The sequence below is a fragment of the Pseudopipra pipra genome, chromosome 7 (assembly GCF_036250125.1).
Source record: "Pseudopipra pipra isolate bDixPip1 chromosome 7, bDixPip1.hap1, whole genome shotgun sequence".
Classification (NCBI taxonomy): Eukaryota; Metazoa; Chordata; class Aves; order Passeriformes; family Pipridae; genus Pseudopipra; species Pseudopipra pipra.
The window spans coordinates 11,031,307-11,057,695 of record NC_087555.1 but is presented as its reverse complement, the minus strand read 5'-3'; the positions used below and the strand labels follow the sequence as shown (position 1 = coordinate 11,057,695).

Below are 26,389 nucleotides of genomic sequence, written 5' to 3'. Positions count from 1 at the left end.
TGAGTTCTACTGAAGGTCATCATGAGGTCAGTCTTTGTGATGTTCTCCCTGGAGAATTTTCCAGCCCTAGCTCTCTGGATATGTTTTTCTGTCTTTGGACAGTTTTTCTTCCCAGCCCCTCTCATTACATGGAATAATACATCTTCTGTTTCAGTTTGAGGCTATTGTGTAATGTTCCACAAGTCACATCTTGGAACTAAAGTGCTCAGCGTTCTTCTTATGCCCTTTTCTTTTTCTTTTTTCCTCTTTTTCTGCCTTACTTTGAAAACATCTCCCTCTGTCTGCAGTTGCAGATGTGTTCACCAGTAGTTAATTCCGTTATTTCTTGAAGTATTTCTGCTTTCCATCTATTTCATGCCTTCTCTGCCTACATGTATAGGCAGAAAATAGCAATAGCAGCAACACTTGTATTTCTGAGTGCTGCCCTTCTGCAGTACCCCTTTGTATGTTCTCGTTTCTTACCCCTGCTACTCCCCAAACTCCAGAAAGTACCAGGTACCAGCTGCTGGAGGTGCTGTGCTCCTGCGGGTAACACCGTGTGTCTTTGTAAAACTAAATGTGTCAATAAAAGTGCCTGCGCCCATCGCGAAAGAATAGCAAACATATTCTCGCACTTGAGAAATGAGCTGAGAGGTTTTCCGGCTCTTCCGCCCTGAAACAGGAGCGGTTCCAAAATCCCTGGAAGGTACAGCTTGCCGCACCGCGGACGCCAGAGGGCAGGCGAGGCTCGGCCGGCTCCCGGTGCTCCCGGCAGGACTGCGAGCTGCCTCCCGAGGGCCGGGAAACCCCCTGGACCAGGGATGGGCACACGGTCGCACCGGGAGAACACGCTGCTGGGAATGTGCGAGCGATCGCCGGATGAGTAGGGAAGAGAGGCCTCCTCGTCACTTCAGGACGCGCAGGGGGAAAAATGAACAGGTGAAAAGGAGTGGACGAGCAGGTGTACCGCGGGTACAGGTCAGAGGAGGGATGGGGATTATGAGAAACCAAAGCTCCGCTAAGGCTCCCACAGCACGTCTCTAGCAGAATCCGGCATGTCATTCTGCGGAACAGAGGCAGCATCCAACGTGAGTGAGGCCGAAATGACCCACATCTCAGCTACATGTTACGGGATGTCAACCAAAATCTGACTTTAACAAGATGCTGTTCTTTGTGTTCATCCCACACAGTCATTGAAAACTCCTGAATTTTTAAGGGACTGATTGAAAAATTCTTTTAAGAGAACTGCAGGTTTTAAACAAGTCATCTTCATTACCTGCAATCCAAAATTCTCCCTTTTAGTATATACGTGGGATCTAGGTATGTATTTTCTCATTGCTTCAACCTAAAAAAATGCACAAAACAAATGTTCCAACATTAAAGCTTTATTCATTCCAGGACTTGGCAATAATGCATAAACCTCAAGTCAATAGCTGTGAGTGAACTGCACATATTTCTCACAGTACATTTAATTAAGCTCCCAAAGGTTTTAATTTTAAAAGATTTTAAAAATTTTATATTCTCCTATTTCTTTCGTAATATAAACAGGAAAAGTTCTTTACGTGGTCTGATGGGAATATCTACAAGAAAGCATTAGAAACTGCATCTTCAAGCACCTTTCTCTCCCAGCTCAGTTACCAAATTCATTTCCTTCATTGGTGCTCAACCAGCTGCAAGGTCAGAGAAGTGTGTAGTGCATTTTTGGCACAAAAAGTGTCATCTATGTGGATTTAAAAGTTGTATGTGTATAAAGATAATAACGTGCAGTGATAATTTGAGGCAACCTAAACAAAGGAATCCAGACAAGGAAGAATTCAGCAGCTCGTCAAGCCTTTCCAATGATCCCACTAAATAACTGATCCCAAGGCTCAGTCATACTACGAGGAACAGAGGACAAATATACTTGGCATATACTGGTACCCAACCTAACTCTGTTTAGTCCTATAATCAGGCAAACAATCAGATAACAGTTACACCGATTTTTTATGCACAGCACAGTGTTTTCCTTCCCCAAGGAGCCCTTCAGCAGAGGGGACTGAGGCTGCCCCTGCTCCCTCTTTACCTTTTCAGGACCAAGGCTGCAGACAGAGCACGCAGGAGAACCCCTCCATGGGTTGTCACACAAGCACAAAGTGCCTCAACAGGAAACTGTTCCAGCCAGGAGATTTCAAAACAGTCACAAACGTCCACTTCTTTCTTTAAGCTGTATCATGATCATCATGATCAGTGTTTTCCCTACTAGACTGAAATTTCTTGAGAAAATATATACCTCTCAAAAGGCCAAGTTAGCTGTTATTGTTACAGTAACATACAGTATCGCTTTGGAAATAATGACAAATTATTGTGGAATAATTTTTCTGTCCGTGAAAAGCAGCCAGAACGCATGGAATTTGGCTCCACCAGTAAAAATATCAAACATTTGCTTTATGTTCCACTTTCTTAGGGGAAAAGAAAAGAAAGAAAACTCATTTTGGAAAGGTCAGAATTTATAGGAGGAAAAGGAAGGCTTAAATCCCTAAAGTGCAGCAGGTTTAACTCTGTCCCTTTTAATCATCTGGACTGTAGGAGCTTGGCTGACACCAAATTAAGGAAAACTGGAACCAGATGGTGTAGCTGAAGATTTCTATGCTGATCTTTTAAAGCAGCACTGGCACACTTGAAGGGAGGTAAAACATAGTTATGTGAGGAAAGCAACAAACTGCAACCTGTAAGTGAGAAGTTTCAAAACACTGAGATCTTTGGTGGCTGCATGGTAACAGTAGCTGGCAAACACAATGTACAGTGAAAATATATTCCCTTCTCCATTAACTTTAAAGTTTTTCAGTCTCTTCTCTTCCCCTTTCCACCAGCAGGTGTCCCACAGACATTACGATACAAGACTTACAAATACATGGTAGGTTATTTTTCTAGTCGGAGTTAATGAAAAGTCTTCCATTGCAAGACATCATAAAGCTATTTCAGAGATATTCCTCTATCAATAAAAAGTTGGCCCTATTTAATGGAAGCTTGGAAAGTACACTGTCAAGTTAAATTTGTACCCACATTAAAAAAAAATGTTTAGAAACACATAAAACTGGTAGGAATGTTTACACAATTTAAAAACTTTCCAGTAAGGACTGTAGACATTAAACAAATCAGCTTGTTACAGAGTGTTTGAAGCCCAAGCAGTAAAACACTAAGTATTCAGGAGTGTAATTTGCCTTCAAGCACTTTTTTAAAAAAGGTGCTCTTTGTTATCAACAAAAGTTGTAAAAATAGGTGGGGACAAAGCAATCTCATGGGTGAGTACTGAGTGGGCTACAGACAGAGGGTTACAGGTTTGCAGGGCAAGATCCTAAACAGGATGGTACTGGTTGTCATGTCAACCAAGGACTGTGATTATGATTTATAAATTTGCAGTAGCCCTTTTAAGGGCACTTTAGGTTTCAGGATATGAATCTGGTGACAAATTATGGCTCCAGTGGAGTCAAAAGCAAAAATTCTTCAGTACACACAAAGCAGCCCTACTTCTTTTGTTTCAAAGACTGCCAATACTCACATACAGAGATTTTACTAAATTGCTTGCATAGTACAGCCAAAATATCTTCTAAGAGGTGATAAATTCTTCTCCTTTTTTAGCAAAATCCCTTTAGAGGAGCATAGCAACTCAAAACTGGCTTGTGTCCCCTTTCTGAAGGACACCACTAAGTATTACTAGCTGTAGGCCACCAAATCCCTCAACACAGGGCTGCTGCTGAGGCATACTTCGAGAAGTGTCTCTCATGCAGCGTCCTTTTCTTCCTAATGAAGGTAGCAGGAAGATTTCCTTCCTAATGGTCAGCCCACTGGAGCCTGAAAGTCAGCCCAGATCCTTTTTTTTTAGGAGCTATTTTACATGGAAAATGTGATACCAGATATATTAATGATACACTAGTAAGAAGAGAATACACCTCAGCTTCCCTCAGTGTTGTTATTAGATTTATGAAATAGGGCCTTTAAAAGCTCAATTATCTGTGTTGTTACTTTAGTCAGCAACCAAGACTTAACATACATCAGAAGGTCAAGAAAGAGAACATTAAAGTGTCATCTTTAGAGGGGCTTTCATCTATCATAAGCATAACCAGTACAGCAGAAATTTTATTTATCACTTTTCCCAACACAGTGCAATCCAGATGGAATGGAGAGAATTGATCTGTGTCCATTTGTGTTACCAGCTCACATCAATGCAGTTACTAGATTTAATGATTTCTAGCTCTTCACAAGTATGTTCTTCAGGGGACAGGGTTCCCATCCAGTTGAATTTGATAATACACATGTAGCATAAGTGAATCTCAGGTTCAGGTGTGGATAATTCTTCCTATTTGTCTCCTGGGAAAAAAGGAGGATGAAAGCATGAGAAAGACAATTAGTTTATTGTCTAAGGATATTCTCCACTGAGGTTCCTTCACTGCCTTTTCTCTGAGTCCAGGAGTCAATATGTTTATGCTAAAGAGAGCGTCATATAGAAGCTCCTTGTTGTTCTGTCCCTGTATGTCCTACTACACTGCCTCTCCTGTTCCACTGCACCACATTTAGAAAAGACATTTAGAAAAGATGAAGGTGTCTTATAGTAATCTACAATTATAAGTGACAGCGAATATAAAATAATAAGTATCATATATTGGTCTGATTAATGCAGTCTTGTCATATTAATTCATTTTCTTAAAGGCCTGTGCGAAGCTTGTGCAGGGCCAGATCCCTTGTGGGTACTGAAGAGTAGCTTCAGTGGAGACACCATTTTAGGAAAGTGTACTCGAGATGTATGTGCAAGCCACAGGAGTGCACTGAGTTCTAAAACCATGGCAGAGACTGCCAATACCATGAATTTACCACATAAGACAAGATGTTCTCCTCCTCACAGGAATTTCAGAGCAAATCTACCACCTGAAAGTCTGCATGGGGAACTCCATCCTGGTTGCACATGAATTTTCCCAAGAAGTAAATTCCTTCCTCTTCAGAAACATCTTTCATGTCCTTAGAGAAGACAAGTGAAGAAGAAGAATATTTCCACCATTCCAGAGATAAACCATGACAGCCCAATGGCTGTTGCAGCCCCAGTCACAAGTCTCAGGGCTGTGACTGGGCATGCAAGCAAAAGGAACCAGCAGTTGAACTAAAGAGGACCAAAAAAGGAGCCTTTCCAAGTGACTCACTATAAAGGATAAAAAAAGGAACTTGCATAGATAGCTAAGTTCTTTGGAGCACTAATGATCTCCTCTGTCTGCAACCCTGCTTTGGAAATGGGAGCCAGCATCACAGCATGTGGGCAGATGACTCTGGACAGCTTTCTCATGACATATCCCTGGCAACCCACCCATGTCTCAGCAGCTTCCTTGGTCATTATCCCACTGAAACAAGACACAACAGGGAACACTGAACCATGTTCCAGATAACAAGATCCAAACTGTATGCAAACTGCTCTTGTGACATAGAAATTCCAGGATCCAAGGCCACCAACAAAACAGGGGAAAGAGATTGGTTGTTTAGCAAGAAGATCTTGCCTAGTTTTTGGTATGGAGGATGCAAATCAAATTAAACATGTTCCTATGCTGTTTAAGACAAGAGTTGTGGAACACTGCTAGAAATGCTGCTAAGTGTCCACCTAAGAACCTCCATCATGGATATATTTGACACTAGATTAGCAACAGGGGGGATTTTTTTCCTGCAAAATTTTGCTCCTTAGTGGAGATACAGCCAAATAGAGTGAGTCCGCAGGTCTTTAACCCTCCATACAGATCTCCCACACATTTAGTGAGTATAACAACCTCTACCTTTCTGATCTGGGATCTCCAGTCATGTTTGGCCCACAGCCTTGCAGGTATGAATAGAGACAAAGCAACTGTTACAATTCCAGACCTGAGTTCAGCTTGAGTCCTCACTCGAGCTTGTTCCATCTGCCTTTGCAGCAAAGATGCATTTGTTTCTGGGTAACTTGAGTACATACCAAACCTGTACATTTTGTACAGCATGAATGAAATCAAAGAAACCTGCACAAGAGCCAATATTAGCTGGGCCTCAACTACCCAATACTCAAATAATAATCCATTTAAAAAGCAGTGTTTTCATTTAAACATGCAACATAAATAAAATGTCAGCTAATGTTACTAAAAGACAAAAATATGATTCCTATAACTTCAAAAATCTCAAGCACCTAAAAGCCACAAAACGCATATCTGAAGACATCCATTCTCACAAAGCCCACATTTTTAAAAGCTATTAAAACCACATACTTCACCACAACAGTAATGGTATTTGCACACAATTTTATCAAAACTCAACACTACATACTTTCTTTGCTGTGAAACCCCAGCAAACTCTTTCTCAAGAAGCAGCAATTATCAGCACTTTCTGAAAAAATATTGGTCAGAGGATATCACATCCCTAAAAGCAACTTGTTAAATCCGCTGATCAGAACTGAAGTTTTAAGTCAACAGTAATGGTCTTATGTCCAAAGGATATGTTTAAGCTGCATGAAGTTAGAAGTTCTGCACTTGATCTCCCATGTTTGTTTTCTGTGAGGGACATCATATAGGGACCACACTGTCAGTTTAGCAGCTAAATTGTTTGGTTTGGAATTATTGATTTGTTCCAATTCAAAGTTGTTCTGGAATTCTTTCAGGTTTCCTTTTTGACCCTCAAAAGACCAAGATATTTTCTCTTTATGCCTAGCTGCCAAGATCCAAATCTGTATTTTCTGTGTTTCCCCGGTAACAGCTGGTGATGTCATAAATTTACTAAATGGTAGAGGGAGATGCTATGCTCTGTGCAGCCATGAAAGTCTGGAAGAGAACCGCTAGCTGGCTCTCTGCCCAGCTGCCAACAGCATTCACCTTCTCTGCCTGCCCAGCTCTGTATCTGGATCAGTTTGGAGAGTTCCCCAGAAGGCCTGATTCCTTCTTGGCAATGGGACTGGAAGTCACAGAAATTATTTCTACTATTTCAATCTCAAGCGCTTTGTGAGCTCAGTTTGCTGAGAACTGTTTTCCAAGCAAGGTTTGTATCTGAAACGATGCTTGGAGTGTTTTGTTTGTCGTCAATGTAGCTTTCAACCTGATCAGAACTGTCAGTAAGCTCTGCTGCCACACACATCACTACTGTGAAGACCAGGGAGCTCCTCTGAAGGGCCATACCCAGGGAGGGTTGGCAACTGGTTCCTGATCAGCCTGGGTTACTCTACCTAGAACTGTGTCACACAAGAAAGAGTTGGGAAATGGAGGAACAAAGAGAGGAGGTATAATATTCTGGTGTCTTACCAGGAGCATGACATCCAGAAAAAGTGCATATATCCAGTAGAATCCATAACACATACAAACTTCACTGGAAGTTTCATGTCATTTCACAAAAGAGTCACCTGCAAACATTATAGCATATAGATGAGAGGAAAAAAGCTTTCCCATCACTACATACTAGGAGGTAAAAGCAACAATCAGATAATTATATGTATAAAAATTCCTTTGTTTGTGTACTGCAGTCACTTGTTTCCTGGCACATACAGACAATGAAACTGGCATTCCAGTCCTGAGATATGACTCACAACTACGCTGAAAAGAAAACAGGTCTGCATGTTATTCTTAGAGATTAAGCAAAGCGCTATGTATTCTAATTCAGGGCAGTTCTCTTTGAGGAAGAAGCCAAGGAAGAGGAAGATTTAGGTATGTTACAGAGCTATCAGTGCGATTTGGATCTGATTTGTCTAATGATTTCAAAGAAAGATCCTTCTAGATCCTCCTAGACACAGTCCCTGTCATACTTCAACTGGATACTTGGAAGTAGATAGGAAGTAAGGGAATTCTGTAGTTGCCCATGACTGAGAGACAAACGAGATTTTATATTTTTCAGGGTCTGTACTCCTTGCAGGTTAAAGACAAATCTAACAGAAGCAGATACAGAATTTCTGCAGAAGTTTCATCAGCACTCTACAGAGATAATGTGCCTCTCTATTTTATGCCTGCTTTGGAGTTCTGATGTATCTAGAATGAGGGAACACCACCTGCGTACTGCATTGCAGTGCCATATGGCTCAGATGCAACAAGCAAACCCAGCTCAGATGCCTGTACATAGCTGTGTGACCTTTAAGTTAACCTTGTCATCCAGGGCTTTACTGTGGGAGATCATTGTATGGATAATTGTTCCTGGTGTCATTTTCAGGGTCAATGCATTGCCCATCTCCAGACAAGGCACAGAAGTTTCACTGGTGACCCCAGCTCAGCCAGACCATGAGAGTTACAGGAAAAAGGAAGAGATGTAGATGAGCAGGAAAATAAGGACAGCTTTTCCTTCTCCATTTCATTGCTCAGATCCAGTTTTGACAGCTTACAGCAGAGCAGTGTCTCACAAACTCTTGTCATAGGGGACATCCCAGGAAAGATCAAAGAACTGCACCTACTGAGAAATACTGTTCTTGTCTACATCGAGTGTTCCTTAAAGTTTGGTCTAAAGCTTTTTGGAAAGGCTCACCATCTGACAGCTGGTGTCTCTTCTTTGCCTCTTCCTTCCTCTCCTCAATTGAGCAAATAATGAGTTTGCTTGGTATTTCATCAGCACCAAAAATTACTAAAGTAAATTACTTTGAGAGATAAGACCCCCATTATTTCCCTTCTTGTTTATACATCTTTAGCCTAGGACTAAGTTCTTGCATGAACCATAAGGAAAACAAAACAAAACCCCACAAAACCCAAACTCCCTAGACAAATAAGAGGAATTCAGAGCAGAGTGATGAACTCTACAGTACTCTTTAGAAAAGATGCCTAGGAAGAATATTACTGCTAGAAAAGCAATTATCTTCACTACTGGTGCAGAGTGAGGAAAAGAAAGCCCTAGGCCAAAACTGGTATCAAGCTTATTTAATTAATTTCTGTTATTAAATCATAAAACATTTGAAATCATTAAAAGGCCAAACTGGACAGCTGAGACCAATTATTCAGGAAAATACAACTATGGGAGAGGAATCCTCTCCTGAACATGAGCAAGAAACACAGGGAACTGCCCAGCTTCAGTCTCACTGAGGATATGGAATCATTGTTGATATTTTTAGCATTTTCAGCAGTGATGGACATCTCTAAACAGAAAGCAATTAAGGATTTAATGCCCCACCAAAATGTTTTGTTAGCTTCTGTAATAAACATCAAAGTACCTGGACCTTAGACCCAAGAGCCAAATAAATATATAATGATTTCATTATCTATAAGAAAGAGTGAATTGTATCTGGTAATACAGCATTAAGAGCAATAAAGCATTAAGTGCATCACCACATTGGCTTAGAACTAGGTAATGTCATATTTTAACATCAAGTGTCCTTAGAAAAGGTTAATGAAGGCAGGTTGTGTTTTTCAAAATAATTATCAAGTTAATGTTTAACAGTCTGAGAGTGGTGACATTGGAATGCAAGAGTGAGGGGTCACATAACATTAGAAAGCTGACTAAGACATATTAGTTGTAGCATAAGATGTGTAAGCAATGCATAAAATCCACAAGCACATATGCATATTTTATGTTTTGAAGGTGATACTGACATGCCTGACGGTTTATAGAGGAGAAATGCTATTAGAAAAATAGATCTCTGTAAGCAGTTTAGCCTTCTTGCTTCTATCAAGCACAGGAGACATTACTTATATCACAGTGAAGAGTGTTATCTTTCAGAAAATGATGCAGAATACTTGCATGATTTGAGTATAAACTTAAGGCCTGTGGCTTTTCTTGTGCAAACACAAGATTTCCAGTAATAATTGCAGCTGATGTCTTGTGGCTTTTTAGAAGGATGGGGCTATTTAAAAATCCCAGTTATTAAACTGTGCTGTCTTCACCTTTATGTTAAAGGTAACAGCTTGATAGATGGAGCTTATTGCATCTTCCTTATCAGCTGCTATATTTGCAGAATGTGCAGAACACAGATATGCTCTCCAACAACCACAGAGTTGCCACAGAGTATTTTCACCTTGGTGGCCACTTATTTTTTACTATTCTGAATGAAAGAGATTTTACAGCTTCCTTGGCACTCAACAAAAAAGAGATCATTCTTCTCTACCAAATAGTGGTTAGAAGTGGATAGCGGCCCACTGAAAAATACCATCTTAGAGAAATTCTAAATTGGTCTCTTCATTTTTCTGAAGCTGAGAGGTGCTTTAGATATCCTCCAAACCAAGGGATAAGTGCCAGATGTACTAGAGTTTGAGATTCCTCATTTTTATGTTTTTCTTTAGTAAGGAGAACTTAACTCTTTGCTTTGCTAGCATAAACTGGCTTTCTTCATGCATTGTGCCTGGTATGGAGACTGACACCAACATGACATATCCTGCCCTCCCAATGCAGCTGTTCCATACAGAGATGTCCCATTAACAGAGCCAACTGCTGGGATATGAATGGAAATCTGTTCCTGAAGAGGTAAGGGTTGAAGTGACACCACTCCCATTGGGAGCCTCATATCATCATAAGATCTTTACTCAAAAGAGACTTAGTTGTCACTTTATTATGGTTCTGTCTCCATTCTCCCTTTCTCTCATCTTTCACCTCTATCACATATCTCAATTCTTGATACTTTGAGATTATTCTGTTAGGCATACAATTACCCCCTTGTTTATGGACATACATGTGCATTCAACCAGCTTACCTTGCAGGGAACCCCAGCTCCTGCTACTGTGTAGAATAGCCAAGTTCACACAGATGGGCAGGGGGAGGCTCTCCCTCCACCCTTCAGTGATCTACAAAGAAGAAAGGACCTTTACTGTAAATCACATTCATACTCTCTTTCTCTCTCACTTAAAATGGCTTTAGCCAGGGGCAACTCTAAACGTACTGTAATGTTTTGACACTGGAAAAAACACTCAATATGTCAATGCCAATCCATTCATGAGCTCACACAGCAGCGTGGCAAGTTCTGGCTACTGATGCAGTTACAAAAAGATGCTGAGTAAGGACAGCATAATTCCTAATGCAAATATTTCTTCTTTATTGTGCTGACAGTTAGATCTCTAAATAAGCATATTTCTCAATTCTGTCCAATACTGCATTTCAGTATGATCACATGGTCTAAGCTCTGCTGAGATCAACACTGTAAACCCCCCAAAATGAAACTGAGCCATCAAATACCACATCTAATTTCCTATATACCTGCCAATGAAAGCCAGACAATCGTAAGTATCTGTGCTCCAGAGCAGTAGCTACACACTGAAGATGTGCAGGGGGTCTGGAGTCATCAGCACAAATGAGCAGATTCAGTTGCTCTCAACACTGCATTACTCAAGCTAACTCTGAACTTATAATAAAGAGATTAGTCACAGAAATTTTTAAACAACCAAAACTCAAAATATGGTTAAACCACAATAGTTGCCATTTGTGTCTGGGAAACTTAATTTTGTTAATTATAAGTAACAACTGAGTTGCAACGGGATCCTGTAGTTTACTATGTACTAATAAATTATTTTTACCAGGTCATGTTACATTTTCCTACATCATCAGTATTTACAGCCACAAGAACATTAATAAACTATAAGCATGCCCTAATACGTATATATATCTATGTGTGTATGTATGATATACACACTAACATATTTACCCTTCTTTAAAACTCTGTGCACTTAGCTTAGAAAAGCTCCACTCTGAAACATCAAGGGTGAAGGGGAATAGCTTTTCTTGTACAGAGTAAAAGGTATTAGCAGCTGTCTGCTGTAGTGTCATTCGTGCTCCAGAAGAGGCACTTGACAAACCCCAACAGGAAAATGTCAGTAAAGACACAGGCAAAGTTCTGCCAGGGGAAAAAGTGACTTTCATCACTAATTGTCACTGACTTCCAGCTGTAAGTGTGCAGGGAGGAACCAACTCTCAATTATTTCATTTATAAGTGTTGGCATACATTTTCCCTGGATTCTTGTCTAGGATTCTTGCCCTTCTCTCGTGCCCGCCACCATGAGTTGAGATTTACTCCACTCAAGCAAAACCAGTGGAAAAAACCTCAGATACTCCATTTGTTTTTCATGAAGAATATTTGCAGTCACTCTTTACCCTTTTATGATGACAAAGCAATCTCAGAATTTAATTTGATCAGCTCCTTCACCTTCTCCAAATAGTGACATTTGGCACAATTACCCTAAGGAATTTTTAAAAATAACAGGAGCAGCAATAACAAACATACTCTGAACTTGCTTCTGCTGATTAGGAAAATGTAGCTGTCAACAGATAAGAATGTCGTGTAAATTTAACACTTTTTTTTTGGAGACCTCACAAGGCCACATACATGACTAAATGCAACTCACAAACACTTCTGGCAGTGAAGCGCTGAGCAGACTGCAGGCAGAACTAGCACCAACACCCTCAAGGGCAACAAAATAACTCTCAGGAGCCCACAGAAAATTATGAATACGGCTGTGCTGAATGAGATGCAGTCAAAATCCTAAGGCTGTTTTGAAGCAGACATGATTTTGTAGAACATGAATGTTATTAAGTTCTGGTTTCAGTTTTATCGTAAATATTATTAATATGACTTTTCTCACAACAATCAAATATTCTTGGGATAAAGCTCTAATACTGGCTAAATGAAATAAATAGAACATACCATGTTCATTGTTTACCCTTGCATAACAACTTGCTTTACTTTTGGGTCTCTGGGACTATTGTACCAAGAGCTTATTTAAAATAAGGAATAAAATTTCTGAGCAACCATGTATTCATGTAACTGGGAAAGGAAGAAAAGAAAAAGTAGGAGAACAAAGTGATAGCTTTGATCAGATTGCCAGCAATTTGACATGAATGTATCCTTAACTATAATATAAAAAACCCTTATCAAACCCCATCCCCAAAACATCTTACTGGAGACATGTCTATTTTTAACAGCAGCCAGTGTCTGACAGAGGCAGATTTCATCCTCACCTTTCACATATCATGAGGAGGGGGGGAAAAATCAAAAAGAAGAAAAGCAGCACATACATTTAGTGTTCTTTTTACCATAACAAAGCTTATCTTATTTGTAGGTTTTGGCCTTCAGTCTTTCCTGCTAAGCTGATTGAACTCTTCAGGAAATGATGCATGAGGGGAGGTTTCCAGTCAACTCTGTTGAGGAACTAAAGATTCCCAGGAAGGTGACGATAAGCTGAAATGATAGGTTATGATAGGAGGCATTGCAGATATAGATAGGAAGAACAAACCAGCTTCAGCTAAAGACATCCAAAATGCATAAGCCTGAAAGTGCATTTAGAAACTATCAGCCTGGAAAGACTCCTGCTTCAGCAGAAATGACTTCTCAGGGGCAAGCAGCCACTTCAGGACTTTGTAATCAGTATTTCACAACTGCTGCACTGTAGGCATTCCTCCTGGCAGCATTACTCACTTGGCTGCCCATATGCCTGATCATAATGGTTGTTTCTTGGCCATATTATTACTTCTGTAAGGCAGCAACCTTCCAGCTGCATGACGTATGTAACCCACAGGCATGTACTTTTAACATATGCTGCATCTTGTCCTTTACATTGTTCCTATTAAGCCAATGCTAAATGAGGAGACTGGGACTGCTCTGTCCTCTTAGTAGTCAGTAAGTCCCAGAGTAAGAACTGAAAAGCTTCCAGTGTTGCAAGCCTGGCCTGAAGGATTAGGAACAGTAAGGATTAAACATTGTCATGTATCAAACCAGGCCCTCACGCTGAGTGTTCTTGCCTTGTCTTTTCCTTGTAAATTACCCTTTTTTTAACCTACTTTCTCCTTTCAAACACAGAAGTGCTCCAGAGTACTCTTGTAAAACTCATTCTGAATAAATACTCAATGACATTTGAAATTAGATCACATCACTGTTGAGCCCATGAGACTTACCAGAAGGTGCAGTACAGATGTAAGATTTACATGAGCTATTCCTGATTTATACCCATTTAAGTGACAATTGAATCAGAGCAGTATTTTTTCTGCAGTCCAAGATCAAAGACTTGAGTGTTTTACCTGTCTGTCTAAAGAAATTGTCTCATTCCCTTGGTCATTCATAGTCAGTTTTGATTTTGCAGTTCAGATAGGAGACTTGCATTCTGCTGGATACTGGAAATAAGTATTTGGCTGTAGAAAAACTCTTTGTTACTTCTCCATTGGGTTATATAAAAAACTTCTAATCTCACCATCCAGTATTTACTGCATTCTTAGCTTCAGGTTATATATATCTCTATGTTCAGATCTCTAGTTCATAGAAATGAGAAGTGGAAGTAGTTAGTCACCCCTAGCTTTCCTCACTCATGTATACACCATATACACACATACCCACATGACAGAATCTGCTGCATTCAAAACACAGATGACCCAGTGAATCAGTCATGTACTGAAAGATTTAAAATAAACTACCCTTTTTTGAAACAACAGGCCATGAAGCTTTACTTTGTGCTGGGCATTAAATGGGACCTGAGCAACCTGACTGTCATGATACAATGTGTTTCCAAACAGTTTGGGCTTATGGATTTGGTAGTTTTCCTCTGATATCTATGCATAGTCTGCACAGAGAAGGAGGCAATACACAGAAGGGGAAATTGCTCTCCTATCTCTCCAACTGTCTTCCCCACAAAGGTGTACGCTGTGGTTCTCCATTTCATGATAAGCTGCAGTTTCACTCCTGATAGAGCACAGTGCACAGGCTCAGCATTACTTAAGAAGACTCAGTCTTGGCAAAAGGGGAGAAAAAAAGAGGCTTTCAATAACTGATTTTTTTTAGCAACTTCAGAAGTTCTGGGAACAAAAGATCTGGCCTGACTATACAATTGTAAAACTGGAACACAGTTTACGAAAGTCTGCTCTCATCAGGAGCTCAGAACCTCCTCTTGAAAGGTTGAAGTCCTCCAAGCGCTGGTGAGAAGCAGCTCTTTTTCTTTTCCCAATGTCTTTTGGCAGTCTTTACTTCCTATTTGAACCTGGGATTAATGCCAGGCTGTTCCTGAAGTGTTCAGACCTGCCAACAATTTGTCAAACCTCTAAACCAGAGTAAGGGCACAGTGCAGAGAAGCAGGGTAAATTTAGCCCATGCTGAAGTCCCACAGCTGGATTCCTCTGTGATATCCAGAGCAGTTCACTTAAAACTAGCTCAGGAACCTCTATACTCTGCTGTGACACAGGCATGCTGCTCTGAGACCCACTGCCTCTTTAAAGGGCAGTCTTGTGCTCTTGAGAAAAAATCATCAAGAGGGAGTCATAGAAGTCCTTTCTGTACCCTTTAGCCCAAGATCTTTCTGGATTAACCTTTCTTAGCTGAAATGGTGAAAGGGGTCTTTCCGTGGTGGTATTTGTAAGGTTGAACACCATGTGTCAGGGCCCTGTGAAGGCCAGAGACAGTGGGTGTTCCCTGGGGTACCTGTCCTACCACCCCAGCCAGGCACCAGGGAAGTCTGGGGGCAGCTCCAGCCATCAGACAACTCCCTGGGCATGGGGATAGGACAACACCAGGACAGGATGTATCCCCATGGGTGGGGTCAGGTTCAGGTCTGGAGCAGGGAACCAGGAGCAGACATAGCTCCAGGATGGCTGGGCAGGGCCTTGGGGATGGAACTGGGCTTAGGCCAGCCAGAATGTCAGCACGCAGATCAGGCCAGGCTTGGCATAGCCATGTCTGCAGAGCTGGAGATCAGCTTCCTATGGCACCAGGGACTCAAGTGCGATACAGATCCATGGGTTGGGCTAAGGAGAAGCCCCAGGAGAGGCTGGGCAGGGACAGTGAGGGCCCACATTAGTGCTCCATGGCTCTGACAGTGTCACATCACATGCTCTCAGGGCTATCACAGAGAAAGGACTGTGCAGCTGCCTGACACTAGGCTGTAACCATGTTGGAAAGTTTTGAAACACAAGGAGGAAAAAATTATATGTAAGCCTCCAGCAGGAAACAAAGCATTTTGGTTTGGATTTTTTGCATTTGGCAGGCAGAGGGCATACTCAGCCTAGACCTAAATATAGCCTTCTGTCTGCTTAGAGGCTATTTATTCTTTCTGTCTCTTGACACCAGTGTACACAAAATTTATTCAACCTGCAGCAAGTGTATCATTCATACAAAACCATACAATCTGTTTTGGAGAAATCAGCAGCCATTTTAAGTAGCCATCAGTGCGCTGGAGGTGCAGGACTGGCCAGCAGAGTCACAGTCCTCCTTCCAACACCTGAAACTGGTACTGGGAGTTGGGAAATAAGATGTGCAGAACCAGTTGAGGTAACACCTAGGGTATGACTGATCAAGAGTTTTCCAGCTGACTGATTTTTCCAATAAAACGTCACAGATTCTGCTCCCATAAGAAATCACTTTTTTTCTGTCAGCAAAGTGAGAACCACAACTCTCTGCCCAGCTGCCTCTAAAGCTTTCGCAGTTTTGTTCCTGCCTCCAGGTAAACAGTCTTTTTTGGATCCCTGCATGAATAATAACTGCATGGAAAAATTAGCGACGATGAAAGTTTCAATGCAAAAGCATTATTTTCCACATGCATATACTCTGTTGTTAGTGATTAAATTAGCAGCCTCAATCTTAGCTCACATATTCATCAAAGAATTTTATTATGTATTAAATAGTGCAGCACATATATCCTCAGTTTCGTAACTATTCATCTGGTGGAAATCTGACAGTTCCTTAATTCACACAGAAGACTTTGTCCATTTGCTGGCAAAACTTATTAGTGAATGCAGTGAGTCAAATATATACTATATGTGGCACACAGAAACATTTTTCAACTAAGTATTTACAAAGATCACTTTTTTCTATGCAACATCAAGTTTTTTTATAAATAGACACACTGTTAAAACTGAGCTGCACAGCTGAGTCCCCAGAGGTGAGGTGGGTGCCCCAAATGATGGGGTCCCTGGCATACCCAAATGACGTGGTCCTGGGAGTCTCTGTGGCTCATCAGTACCTTAGCTGCTGGAGTCCTCAGCATTCCTTGCATTTAGGATGTGGTGGTGATGCTGGAGACACTGACCCAGCCATGGTTGCACTTCCTGCTGTGGGCTGAACCCAGACTCAGTGTCACCTTTGCATGGCCCAGGGGAGCAGGGAGATTTGGTGGGGTTGGGGCATCAGGTGATGCTCCAGCAATGGCTAGAACACATCAAGAAGGAGTAGTAGGCAAAGAACTGGGACAGAAGGGAGAGAGGGAGTCATGGGGGGACACTGGGGAGAGGGGCAGGGACAAGAACACAGGGACACATGGTGTCTACAGGATCCCTGAGTGATTTCGTCCTTCCCAAAGCACAACAACCCTAAAAGATTCCAGGATATGTTGGTGAGTGAAAGGCCAGGAGTTTCAAGGGCCTGCCTAATATCCATGGTAATGGAAGAGGAGAAGATAGATCAGCATGAGCATAGTTTTAGGAGAGTGTACCAGGCACAGCTTGTTTCTCCAACAGAAAATTATCTTCTGTAATGATTTGTGCCAAAGGAGGCACCATTCCAAATTAAATCAGAGAAATCTGTCAGGCTCATCTGAAATCAGAGGCCTGGGCTCACCGCCAACACCCTCCAAAGCAAGGAGTCATCACTGGCATTTGGGGCATCTCAGAGGTGAAATGGTATCCACTCACTGAAAAAACAGATCTCAACAAGGCACTGAGGGTAGGCTTTCCAGACCGTGTCCCCAGCTTCAAAGGCTGTACTAGGAAACTAGATCCAGTCTATTAAACAGAGCCCACTAGCTGCCATGGAATGTTTCTGTCAGGCCTCACTGCTCATCCACAGGAGTCCAGAGATGGAAAATGCACCATCATCATGGCATGAAGTTGTTCTTCTCTAGAAAAAAACTTACAAATAGGATAATTATATAAACCTGAAGCCTTATGTGGGAACAAGAGCTTAGGCAATTCAGAATTACACAACCTGTTTATCAAGCTAACATCTAAATATCCCAACACAGCAGGGATAAACCCCACTGTCACTGAAGATGAGAGTCCACTGCTGTTTTTAGCAAAGGCAAAATTTCTCACAGGGCATCAAACAGCATTGAAAGAAAAGAAATAAGACTATTGCAAATCCTATGGAGATTTTGCTTTTCATAGAAGAATAAAATGTGAAATGTAAGCGCTTCATTTAGTGCTTTGGAAGATAAAAAACTCAAAGCCTTAATCTCTCATTTTTAAGAACATGAATGTGAACCTATCATGAAACATCTATATCAATAAATTCCACTCTATAATTTGTGTTTCCTGCAGAGATGTGTTCCCAACTCAGAGTACAAAGAGAATAAGCAAGGCAGGTACTTGGACAAAATAATAAACAAAGCAATGTGAATGCATTTTGTGGAGAAAACAGGAAAACTCTTAAACTCCTAGCACATCAATACACCTGTTAAGAAAATCATGGCTATTTATCCATGCCCTTCTTCAATGCCTGAAAATACATCTAAAGATGTGCAGGTCTAGCTCTTCAAAAAACATTTTTTGTTCTAAGAACATCAACTATAAACATGGTTACAAAAGAGAACTAAGCACCAAAAAGTCTGGTGCTACTGGGAAAAATGTAGCAATATGTACACCTCTGATGGTCCAGCCAGCTGCACAAATCACAGATCAAGTCTGCAGGCACTTCTTCAAGAGCCCTAACTACCTATGTTGCCTCTCAGGTAGCTGCCTTTTGCCTGCCAAAAATTAAATTAATGGGTATTTTCAGTCCAAATCTATTCCCACATTAACACTTGAATCTGGAGATGGTTTGGAAAACGCACATGCACTTTTCTTATTCCACCCAAGAGTTTTAAGATGGTTCTTTTCCAGGAAAAACATTGTGTTCCCTTGAACAGAATTATAAATAGGGAGAGGACATTCAGTTGTGCTGTTTCGTTTCATTTGACTGTGCTTTCTGTTCCAGTAGCAGCACACAGTGGGTGTGATGCAAGGTATTCCAGGACTGGGGTCTGCTCCCAGTTATAGGAAGTGATGCTGCATGAGCAGCAGGTCCACTGACTCCTGATTCTTGAGCTGCATTCACTACTGGTAGGCACTCACAAATCATGTTCAACCAATCCTTCTTTGCTGTTTGTCCGGGTTCTTTCTGCCCCTTCAGTAGATAAGTCTGGACTTCAGATTTCCGAGTTGGGGTCTAACTGTCTACATCTGAAATGACTGTTGGCTAAATGCACAGGCTGCACCACGGTACACGCCTTCTCATCCTCTTTTGCTTCCATTTAAGATCTCAAAACATATCCATGGCAACTGCAGCTCTTGCTTACAAGAAAACAGAGACATCAAGAAATGTCTAGAATTTCCTTCCAGAGTCTGGCATCAAAACATGGGATGTAAATTCAATGCCTCTCAGTTCCCTGGGAAATATGGTCATCTCCTTGGTATCCATGGTCTTCTCCAGGGACCTCAGGCAACTAGAGCACCATAGTTAACCTAAGTACACAGCAGCAATCAGACATAGCACTTGGCTTGAAGAGATCCATTTCCTGCTTGAAGGTGTAGAAAAGGTGTGACAGTAGGAAGAAGACAGTGTAGGGAAAAAAATAGCTCATTATAAAGGAGCAAGATATGAAACAGCAAGCAGCTTGCATTTCATATGGGCAGAAAGGTGAGGTCTAGGAGAAAAAAACTGATGTATTGGAACAGTCTGTTCCAGCAAAGCACAAAGCTAAATGTGGCACAGAGACATGCTATTCACCCACAAGCTCTAAACCTACAGAGGAAGCATACGCCTGTCAACATTTTGACTTATAATAGAATTAACATCACGTTACAGCAAAACCAAAAAAGGCTTAAAAAGACAACCCTGAAATGGAAGAGAAAAATGAAGGCATTGAAAGGGCTTGTCACAGTCTGCTGATCCTGGCTGACACGTACTGAGAACAAAAGTTAGAGGGGTTGGATTTGTAAGAGAGTCTTCCACTGTCCAATATTTGTGTGCATTTACAAACCCAACTGATCCTTTGGGGGACAACAGAGTGAGATTAGAATGACACATACCTGGCAAGAGAGACTCTGGATTTGCTGTTGAACTAGTCATCAAAATATGCATTGTGCCTTTTTCTTTCTTTTTTCTTTTCTTTTGTTTGGTTTGGGCTTTTTTTATATTATTGCTCAGATACTTAATCAATTATTCATTTGTAAATGAAGGTCAGGCTTTTTCCTTCCCAGGGATACTCATATAAACAAAGAAATGGGAAATTATAGTTCTGGAAAGAAATCCAAAAAGGATGTTCCAAGACATCCTACTGTAACATGTGTCTTCTCCTGTTAAATTGCAGGGATTATATCCAAGGCAGATGTTATAGAGAAATTATGCTTCTTATTAAACCAGCTGACATAATGGGGAAGAAACAGACTTTTCTCAGCCTTCTGGTGTACTTTAGAGCCTCTGTTTTCTTGTTCCCAAGACTATGTAATTTTGCCTTTTCTTTTTATTACATCTCTCTACAAAGCTAGCTAGATCATGCTAGTTATAAGAATGCTACTAAATCATTGCAAATTCTCTGTGAAAAGACACCACAAACATTAAAGTTAAAAAGAAGTTTTCTAAAAATATCTTATCCCTTTGTGCTGATTTTGGATCAAGCCATAAGGGCTCAGCACTGATGCTGTTTAAGTTCAGCTGAGAAAAAGGAGTCAACAACAAAAATGTAATCCTTAGGGGTCTGAGTTCAGGTAGGAGACAAAAAAAGCACCAATTACACCCACACAGATATAAAATGGTATCTCTTCCCCCCTCCCCCCCAAAAATTGTAATATTAACTTTGGTATCCAAAGGATGAAAGCATCAGCCATGTTGGATCTTAGCCTCACATTTCTGTCTGATAAGAATGAACAGCAGAAATAGCCCACGACCTAACAACCTTCAAATTCTGTTTGCCATATTTGTTGGGAGATAGATGTTACAGCAAGTTTTGTTACCTCGGGCATAGGTAAAGTTAGATGTTCAGCAGCTACTGGCATCCAGCGGATGTTGCATGTGTGTAACCATCAAAAAAGCAATTCGTGAACACATTTCGATTGTAACTCCACGTTATCACTATTGCATTGGTTATCACTATTGCATATTGCATATCAAATACCAAGTGAGTGTGCTTTTCCCAGCTGCTGAAATATTTTCCCCTCACAGAACATGAAAGTGGTATATTCTGCTTGCTGGTGACTCTATGATGGGCAGTAAAAACTGCTACACAAAGGAGTTAAAACTTCACAGATTTAACTCCTTTGTGTTCTGCCACCATTGCATGCTGCTACTCAGAGGAAACAACAGAGAAAACTACCAGCAAGGTTCACCAAGTTCTGATGTGGATGAACTCCCTTTAGCCCACAGTTACATGAGGCAAACCCCTAGCATTCAGTACCAGAAGCATGCACAGTAACAAAACAACTCTTGCTTCATACCTTCCCATCATGACTTTGCATTTCAAGACAGTGAAATGGCATCTGCAAAATAACATTTCTTGGCATCCACAGAAGAGTCTGTGGTGGCTGTTTTCAAACAACATGGTAGCAGGTTAGGACTTGTGCTCATATAGGACCTAGAAGCAAAGCCAGAGAGTCACACCTCAACAAACACCGGGAAAAACTTTGGTTTAATGTGGCCTCCAGTAAGAACATTTATGGCTATCACAGTAGCATCCTTGGGTCCAGGATCTCTTTTTGTTTTATGAGGCATAAGCAGAACTAAACACCATTCTGCTTTTGCAAGCAGAAAGAAACATGTGCCTACAGAGACAGGGCAATGCTATGGAGAAGGGGGCAGACAAGCTCCCAATGAAAGTGTCCAAAAAGGGCAGTCACTTGGTGCGATCAGCCCGTTACAGCTTCTAATGCTCAAGCTGTTCTTCTCAGAGCTAGTCCAGACATATCCATCCCATCCTGCAGGTGTAACCAAGAAGTAATAGCAGGTATAATGAGTAACACTGGTCAGCAACACTGCTTGTCTATTGTCTGGCTTATCTGAGCTATAGCCTTCTTCCCTGCCCTTCCACCATGTTTGGCAGCCAAACTTATAATCAAACAGAGGCTAGGCCCAGGAGGGTAGGTACTGAAGAGTTTTTTTACTACCCAGTATTGGCACAGGCTGTTTGTAATGAGCAGTTCCCAGCTGCAGTGTTGCTATAGCTAAGCCATCGTTTCTGGCCCTGCTTTCATTTCCAAGCAGTGGCAGGACTCCGAAGAGCTCAGTGAGCAACATTATCTTCCCCATCTCCCCCCACCCTTTGGTATATCTTTCAGTCTCTCTGAACACTTTAACATTTACCAAAGGTGCACATGACATTTCCTCATTTTTGCAGGGGACATTAAGATATTGGGGTCAGTGTGTAATAACAGTATCACCACTGAGGGGAACCAGGGGCATTTCCAGTGGATCTTTCTGTTCCAAAGCCAGCTAAGACTGCCAAGAAAGAGTGCCTTTTGCAGTGATAAGGTTCTGAACAGACTGGGGCCTTGACAATTTTCAGAGCAGAAAAGGGAGGCAAAGAGCAAGAAATGTCAATGATTCTCCAGGGTTTACAGACCTTCTGCTCCTACTGAGTTGCTGAGACATTATTTTGCCCTTCACACATCCTGCTTTAACCTTGTCAGAGCCCAATGGAAATTTGTTGAAGGGTTTCTGTTTAACTTGGAATTCCTTCAAGTTAGTCTGGTTTCCTATCAACTACATTTGCCCATCAGACATCCTCTTGTGTGTGCCCTAGCATTGTCAAAGCACTACATGGCTGCTTCATAGCCAGCCTTTATTAGGCTTGAGGAAGAGCCTAATGAAAATGTACCTCTGTTACACCAGGTTCTGAGAAAGCTAGAAAGAATAAGCAAAAACATGTGAACACTAATGTAAGATGAGGCTATAGTTTTCCTCTTTTTTTTCCAGACATAACAGAATAATTTTTAAAAGCCTGGTAAAACCCAGCAGGTTTTAGAAAGGAGCTCCTTCTAGAAAGGAGTTAGAACCCATCTATATTTACATCAGGAGTGAGGGAAAGGTGAGCAGTGTGAGCCACTATGGGAAGCTCCAAATATCTGTAGTTATACACACACAGAGGCACACACACACACACACACTGCCTGTACAAAGGCATGTGGGAAAACACTGCAGAACAGTAAAGACTACACAGGAGCGCCAGCATGTGCATGGCTCCATTTCAAATCAAACAAGGACAATATTTGTTGTTCCTAGCTAGTTTCTTAGCACTCAGGAAATCAAATGCCATGCTATTCTTCCCTTCATGCTTGGCATTTAGGAAGCTAGTGGGCATTGGAGTGCTATCTGCTACAAAATCTTAAGAGGGTTTCTTTTCCTAACAAATTTTTATCTTTTCCAAGAAAAAACTTCAGTGATTTAGGAGCAGTTGCTGTATAACCCATATCTGCTTGATAAAAATTTGCAAAGTTCACTAGACCCTGGAAAGCTGACAAGCCTGTGGAAGCCTTTACGCTGGGTTTCAATGGGAACGGGATCTGATCCTGCGCAGACTGCCAGATTTCACACCAGCCAGCTAAGGCTGGATAGAAAAAACAGAAGTAAAAGAAAAACTTTTAAATGAAAATAATCAGCTGTTTGTAACATACAGATGAAACTGGGTATACCTCTCATCTGACATTGCTCCTTTAAATTCTTAAATCACAAATAAAACTACTGTCCTCTTCCCCGTAACCCTTCCATATGTCAGCCAGGTCCATTGCCTCTGCTCTATTTATTTAAGCCTACTTTGGCATGTTTTTTCCCCCGATACCATTTTTACTGAGTGAGCCCAGCATAGCAGGAATTTTGATCTCCTTGTGCCAGTTATATAACTCCTCCCCCCCCTACCAAGAATTGGGGCCACAGGCACACACCGGAGCAGATCCACCTGAGGAAGTAGCAGCTTAATTCTCTATAGAAAGTTGAGAAAACCCCAGTGTTATTGAAGATAAAACATGCAGATAGTTCTATTTTTCTGAGAATACTTGGCTGGCGCACTAAAAGCCCCCTTATTCCACAACATATAAAAAAACCCTGGAGATGAGCAAGTTTCTTTCCTACCCACTCCCTTTTACCACCTCTGCTGATTTGTGGTTAGACTTCCTCATGAAATTTTACCTAGAGAATTTGCACAAAGCTTTGACGCAGAGCTAAGAAAAGATGTTGCCTCTGAAGAACCAACCTCATACTGAAATTCCAGAGGCCTCAAAACTCCTCAGCACTGAACAGGGAGGCAGCACAACGTACCTTTTGCAAATGAGGAGTGATGCCTTGTGTACGGTCCAGTCAAACCTCAAGGTCACCGACACCTTGCCTTGGACCTCTCCTGGGAAACAAGCACGGAGCAGAGTTGCTGAAACAGCACCAAAATCTTCGCTCATGTGATGGACATCCAGCTGCTGGGTAGACAGAATGCCCAGGAAGATCTCATTTCTGACTCAGTGGTCTCAAAAGAGAGAAAATTGTAAGTAATCAGGTCCAAAAGATGACTTTGATCCAACTTCTTGCCCAGTTTTTTGGGGGTTTTGTTGGGGTTTTTTGTTTGGTTTTGTTTGTTGGGGGTTTTTTGCAGGAGATGGATTATTGTTGCAATCAGCATTTGAATACACTGTTTCTTGGGGCATAAAACATAGGGTACAAAGGGCACATTTAACATCAGTGCTGAGCTTTACACACCTGATCACAGAAACCCTTCTACTCACCAGATAATCCCTCTGAACTTTGTGGGACCCTTCACAAAACAAAACCACCAAAACCTTGGTGTGCAAAGGCAGCATAACTCAGCTTTTTGTTCAAAGTATGGCCCAAAATTTAATATAGATGGTTCATTGAGGCTCCTGTGGAGTTACTGCAGAGCAGGCTTTTGCCACATTGCTTGAATACAGCAACCCATGAGATCTGGCAGCAAGTTCAGGGTAAGTGAAGAATCCAAATTCTTTCCCGGTTTGTCTGCAAAATGTGATACATGAAATATTTTGCTTGTGATAATCTGCTTTCTGGCAGGCAAGACAAAAGGATTCAGTCATTGTCCAGTAAAGGTTTCAAGCAGAAATAGCCAGGAAATCAGTGCAAGAAGAAGCAAACAAACAAACACACACAACCCCCTGCCCTGGCTTCTCCAATCCTAAAGCAAAGTTCAGTTTATCCTCAAAATGCAAATTTATTATTTTTTTCCAACAACATCTTGGCAAGAAGAAGTGGAAATTTATAAGCACCTTTGGCTTCACTTAGATGATTTCCATTGAAGTCACTATCTTCTTCCCTTACATGTGTTAATATGGGACATATTCATCTTGTTTCCTTTCTGATCTGTGTCTGTAAGAAGCAGACACTGCACATGCTAACCCAGCCAGGGTAATGGTGCCACAGACAGCTGTGCTGGGCCGTGTCCATAAGCACCACACAGTGGGGGCGAGGAAGGCACCCCAGGCAGGGATAACCGGGCAACCTGCAAAGGTGAGGTCACTACGAGTTTCCCAAAATGAGCCCTCAATAAGCTGGTGCTTAGGCTGTCCCCGAGGCTTGCCTGGTGCTCGTGCTTAGCCAGGTGAGCAAGCAGTCCCTCTGGTTCAGTGGCATGAGAAAGAAGTGAAAAATTCTGTGTCTGCTCCAGACACAGATGCACACAGGCAGTTTTACATGTTTAGATTACCTTTCCCCTTAGGACTGGGGCTGTATTGGAGCCACCTGTGTCCTCTGCTGCTGGCCCTGCAGCTTTTTTTCAGAATACTCCGGGAGAAGAAATGCAGATATATTTCTGGAAATTACACAGTGATGGTACAGCTGGAACATCCTTCACCCAGCCAGCACAACCGCTGGCTTCAGCCTCTTCAGTTTTATTTCAGCTCCAGAAACGTTGTTCAGCAGAGCTGTAACAATACTAAACCAGTCACTTCCCACCCTGGTGCTGCTGCAGCCACCAGGACACTGGTGCCAGACAGGCTGCTCCAGTCAATGGCTGCTCCTGCTGGATACCAGGTGGGCTGGGCTGGAGTACGTGCACATGTACAGCTGTTGTGATCATAAACACGTGTGAGGTTCCAGTTCTGGGAAAACACATCCACATCTGGGCTATCTCAAAGCTGTTATCTGCTGGATCTATTTTCTCTAGTCAGCATGGGAAGAAAGTAGTGACTTTTTTTTTTTTTTTTTACTATTTCACAGTTATAACCCCATAGCTCAGAAGTGCTGCTGGGACAGTTTTGAGGCCTAAAACACTCATCCATCAGCCACAGGACAAGCAGCAATCTCCAAAAGCAGTAAAAGCCTGAAATCCAGAGGTAGTGTCACTTGACAAACAGCTGAATAGCCTTGACCCACAATCCAATGGAGAGTAATTTGATGACAGAAGCTCTTTTTATATGAACTAGTTTTGTACTCTCCACATCCTGCATTTCAATTTTTATAGCTATCCTATAGCTGGAGCAAAAAGACTGCAGACCAGATCAGGATGCAGTGGTGGCAGGATCTTGAACATACAGATTGTCACTGTCAGGAATGGCTTGCAACAGGAACAGCCCAGTCTCAATAAGAAGGTCGTAC

General features: G+C 41.6%; 1 long non-coding RNA gene across 1 annotated transcript; it reads right to left on the bottom strand.

Annotated features, from left to right (window-relative positions):
- Positions 1-1,348: 1,348 nt before the first annotated feature.
- On the bottom strand, positions 1,349-21,916 carry LOC135417028 (uncharacterized). Its single transcript, XR_010431867.1, has 2 exons — positions 4,882-21,916; positions 1,349-4,326 (listed from the first exon to the last, which is right to left on the bottom strand). It is a non-coding gene; the product is annotated as an uncharacterized LOC135417028 (long non-coding RNA).
- Between the last annotated feature and the right edge of the window lie 4,473 nt (positions 21,917-26,389).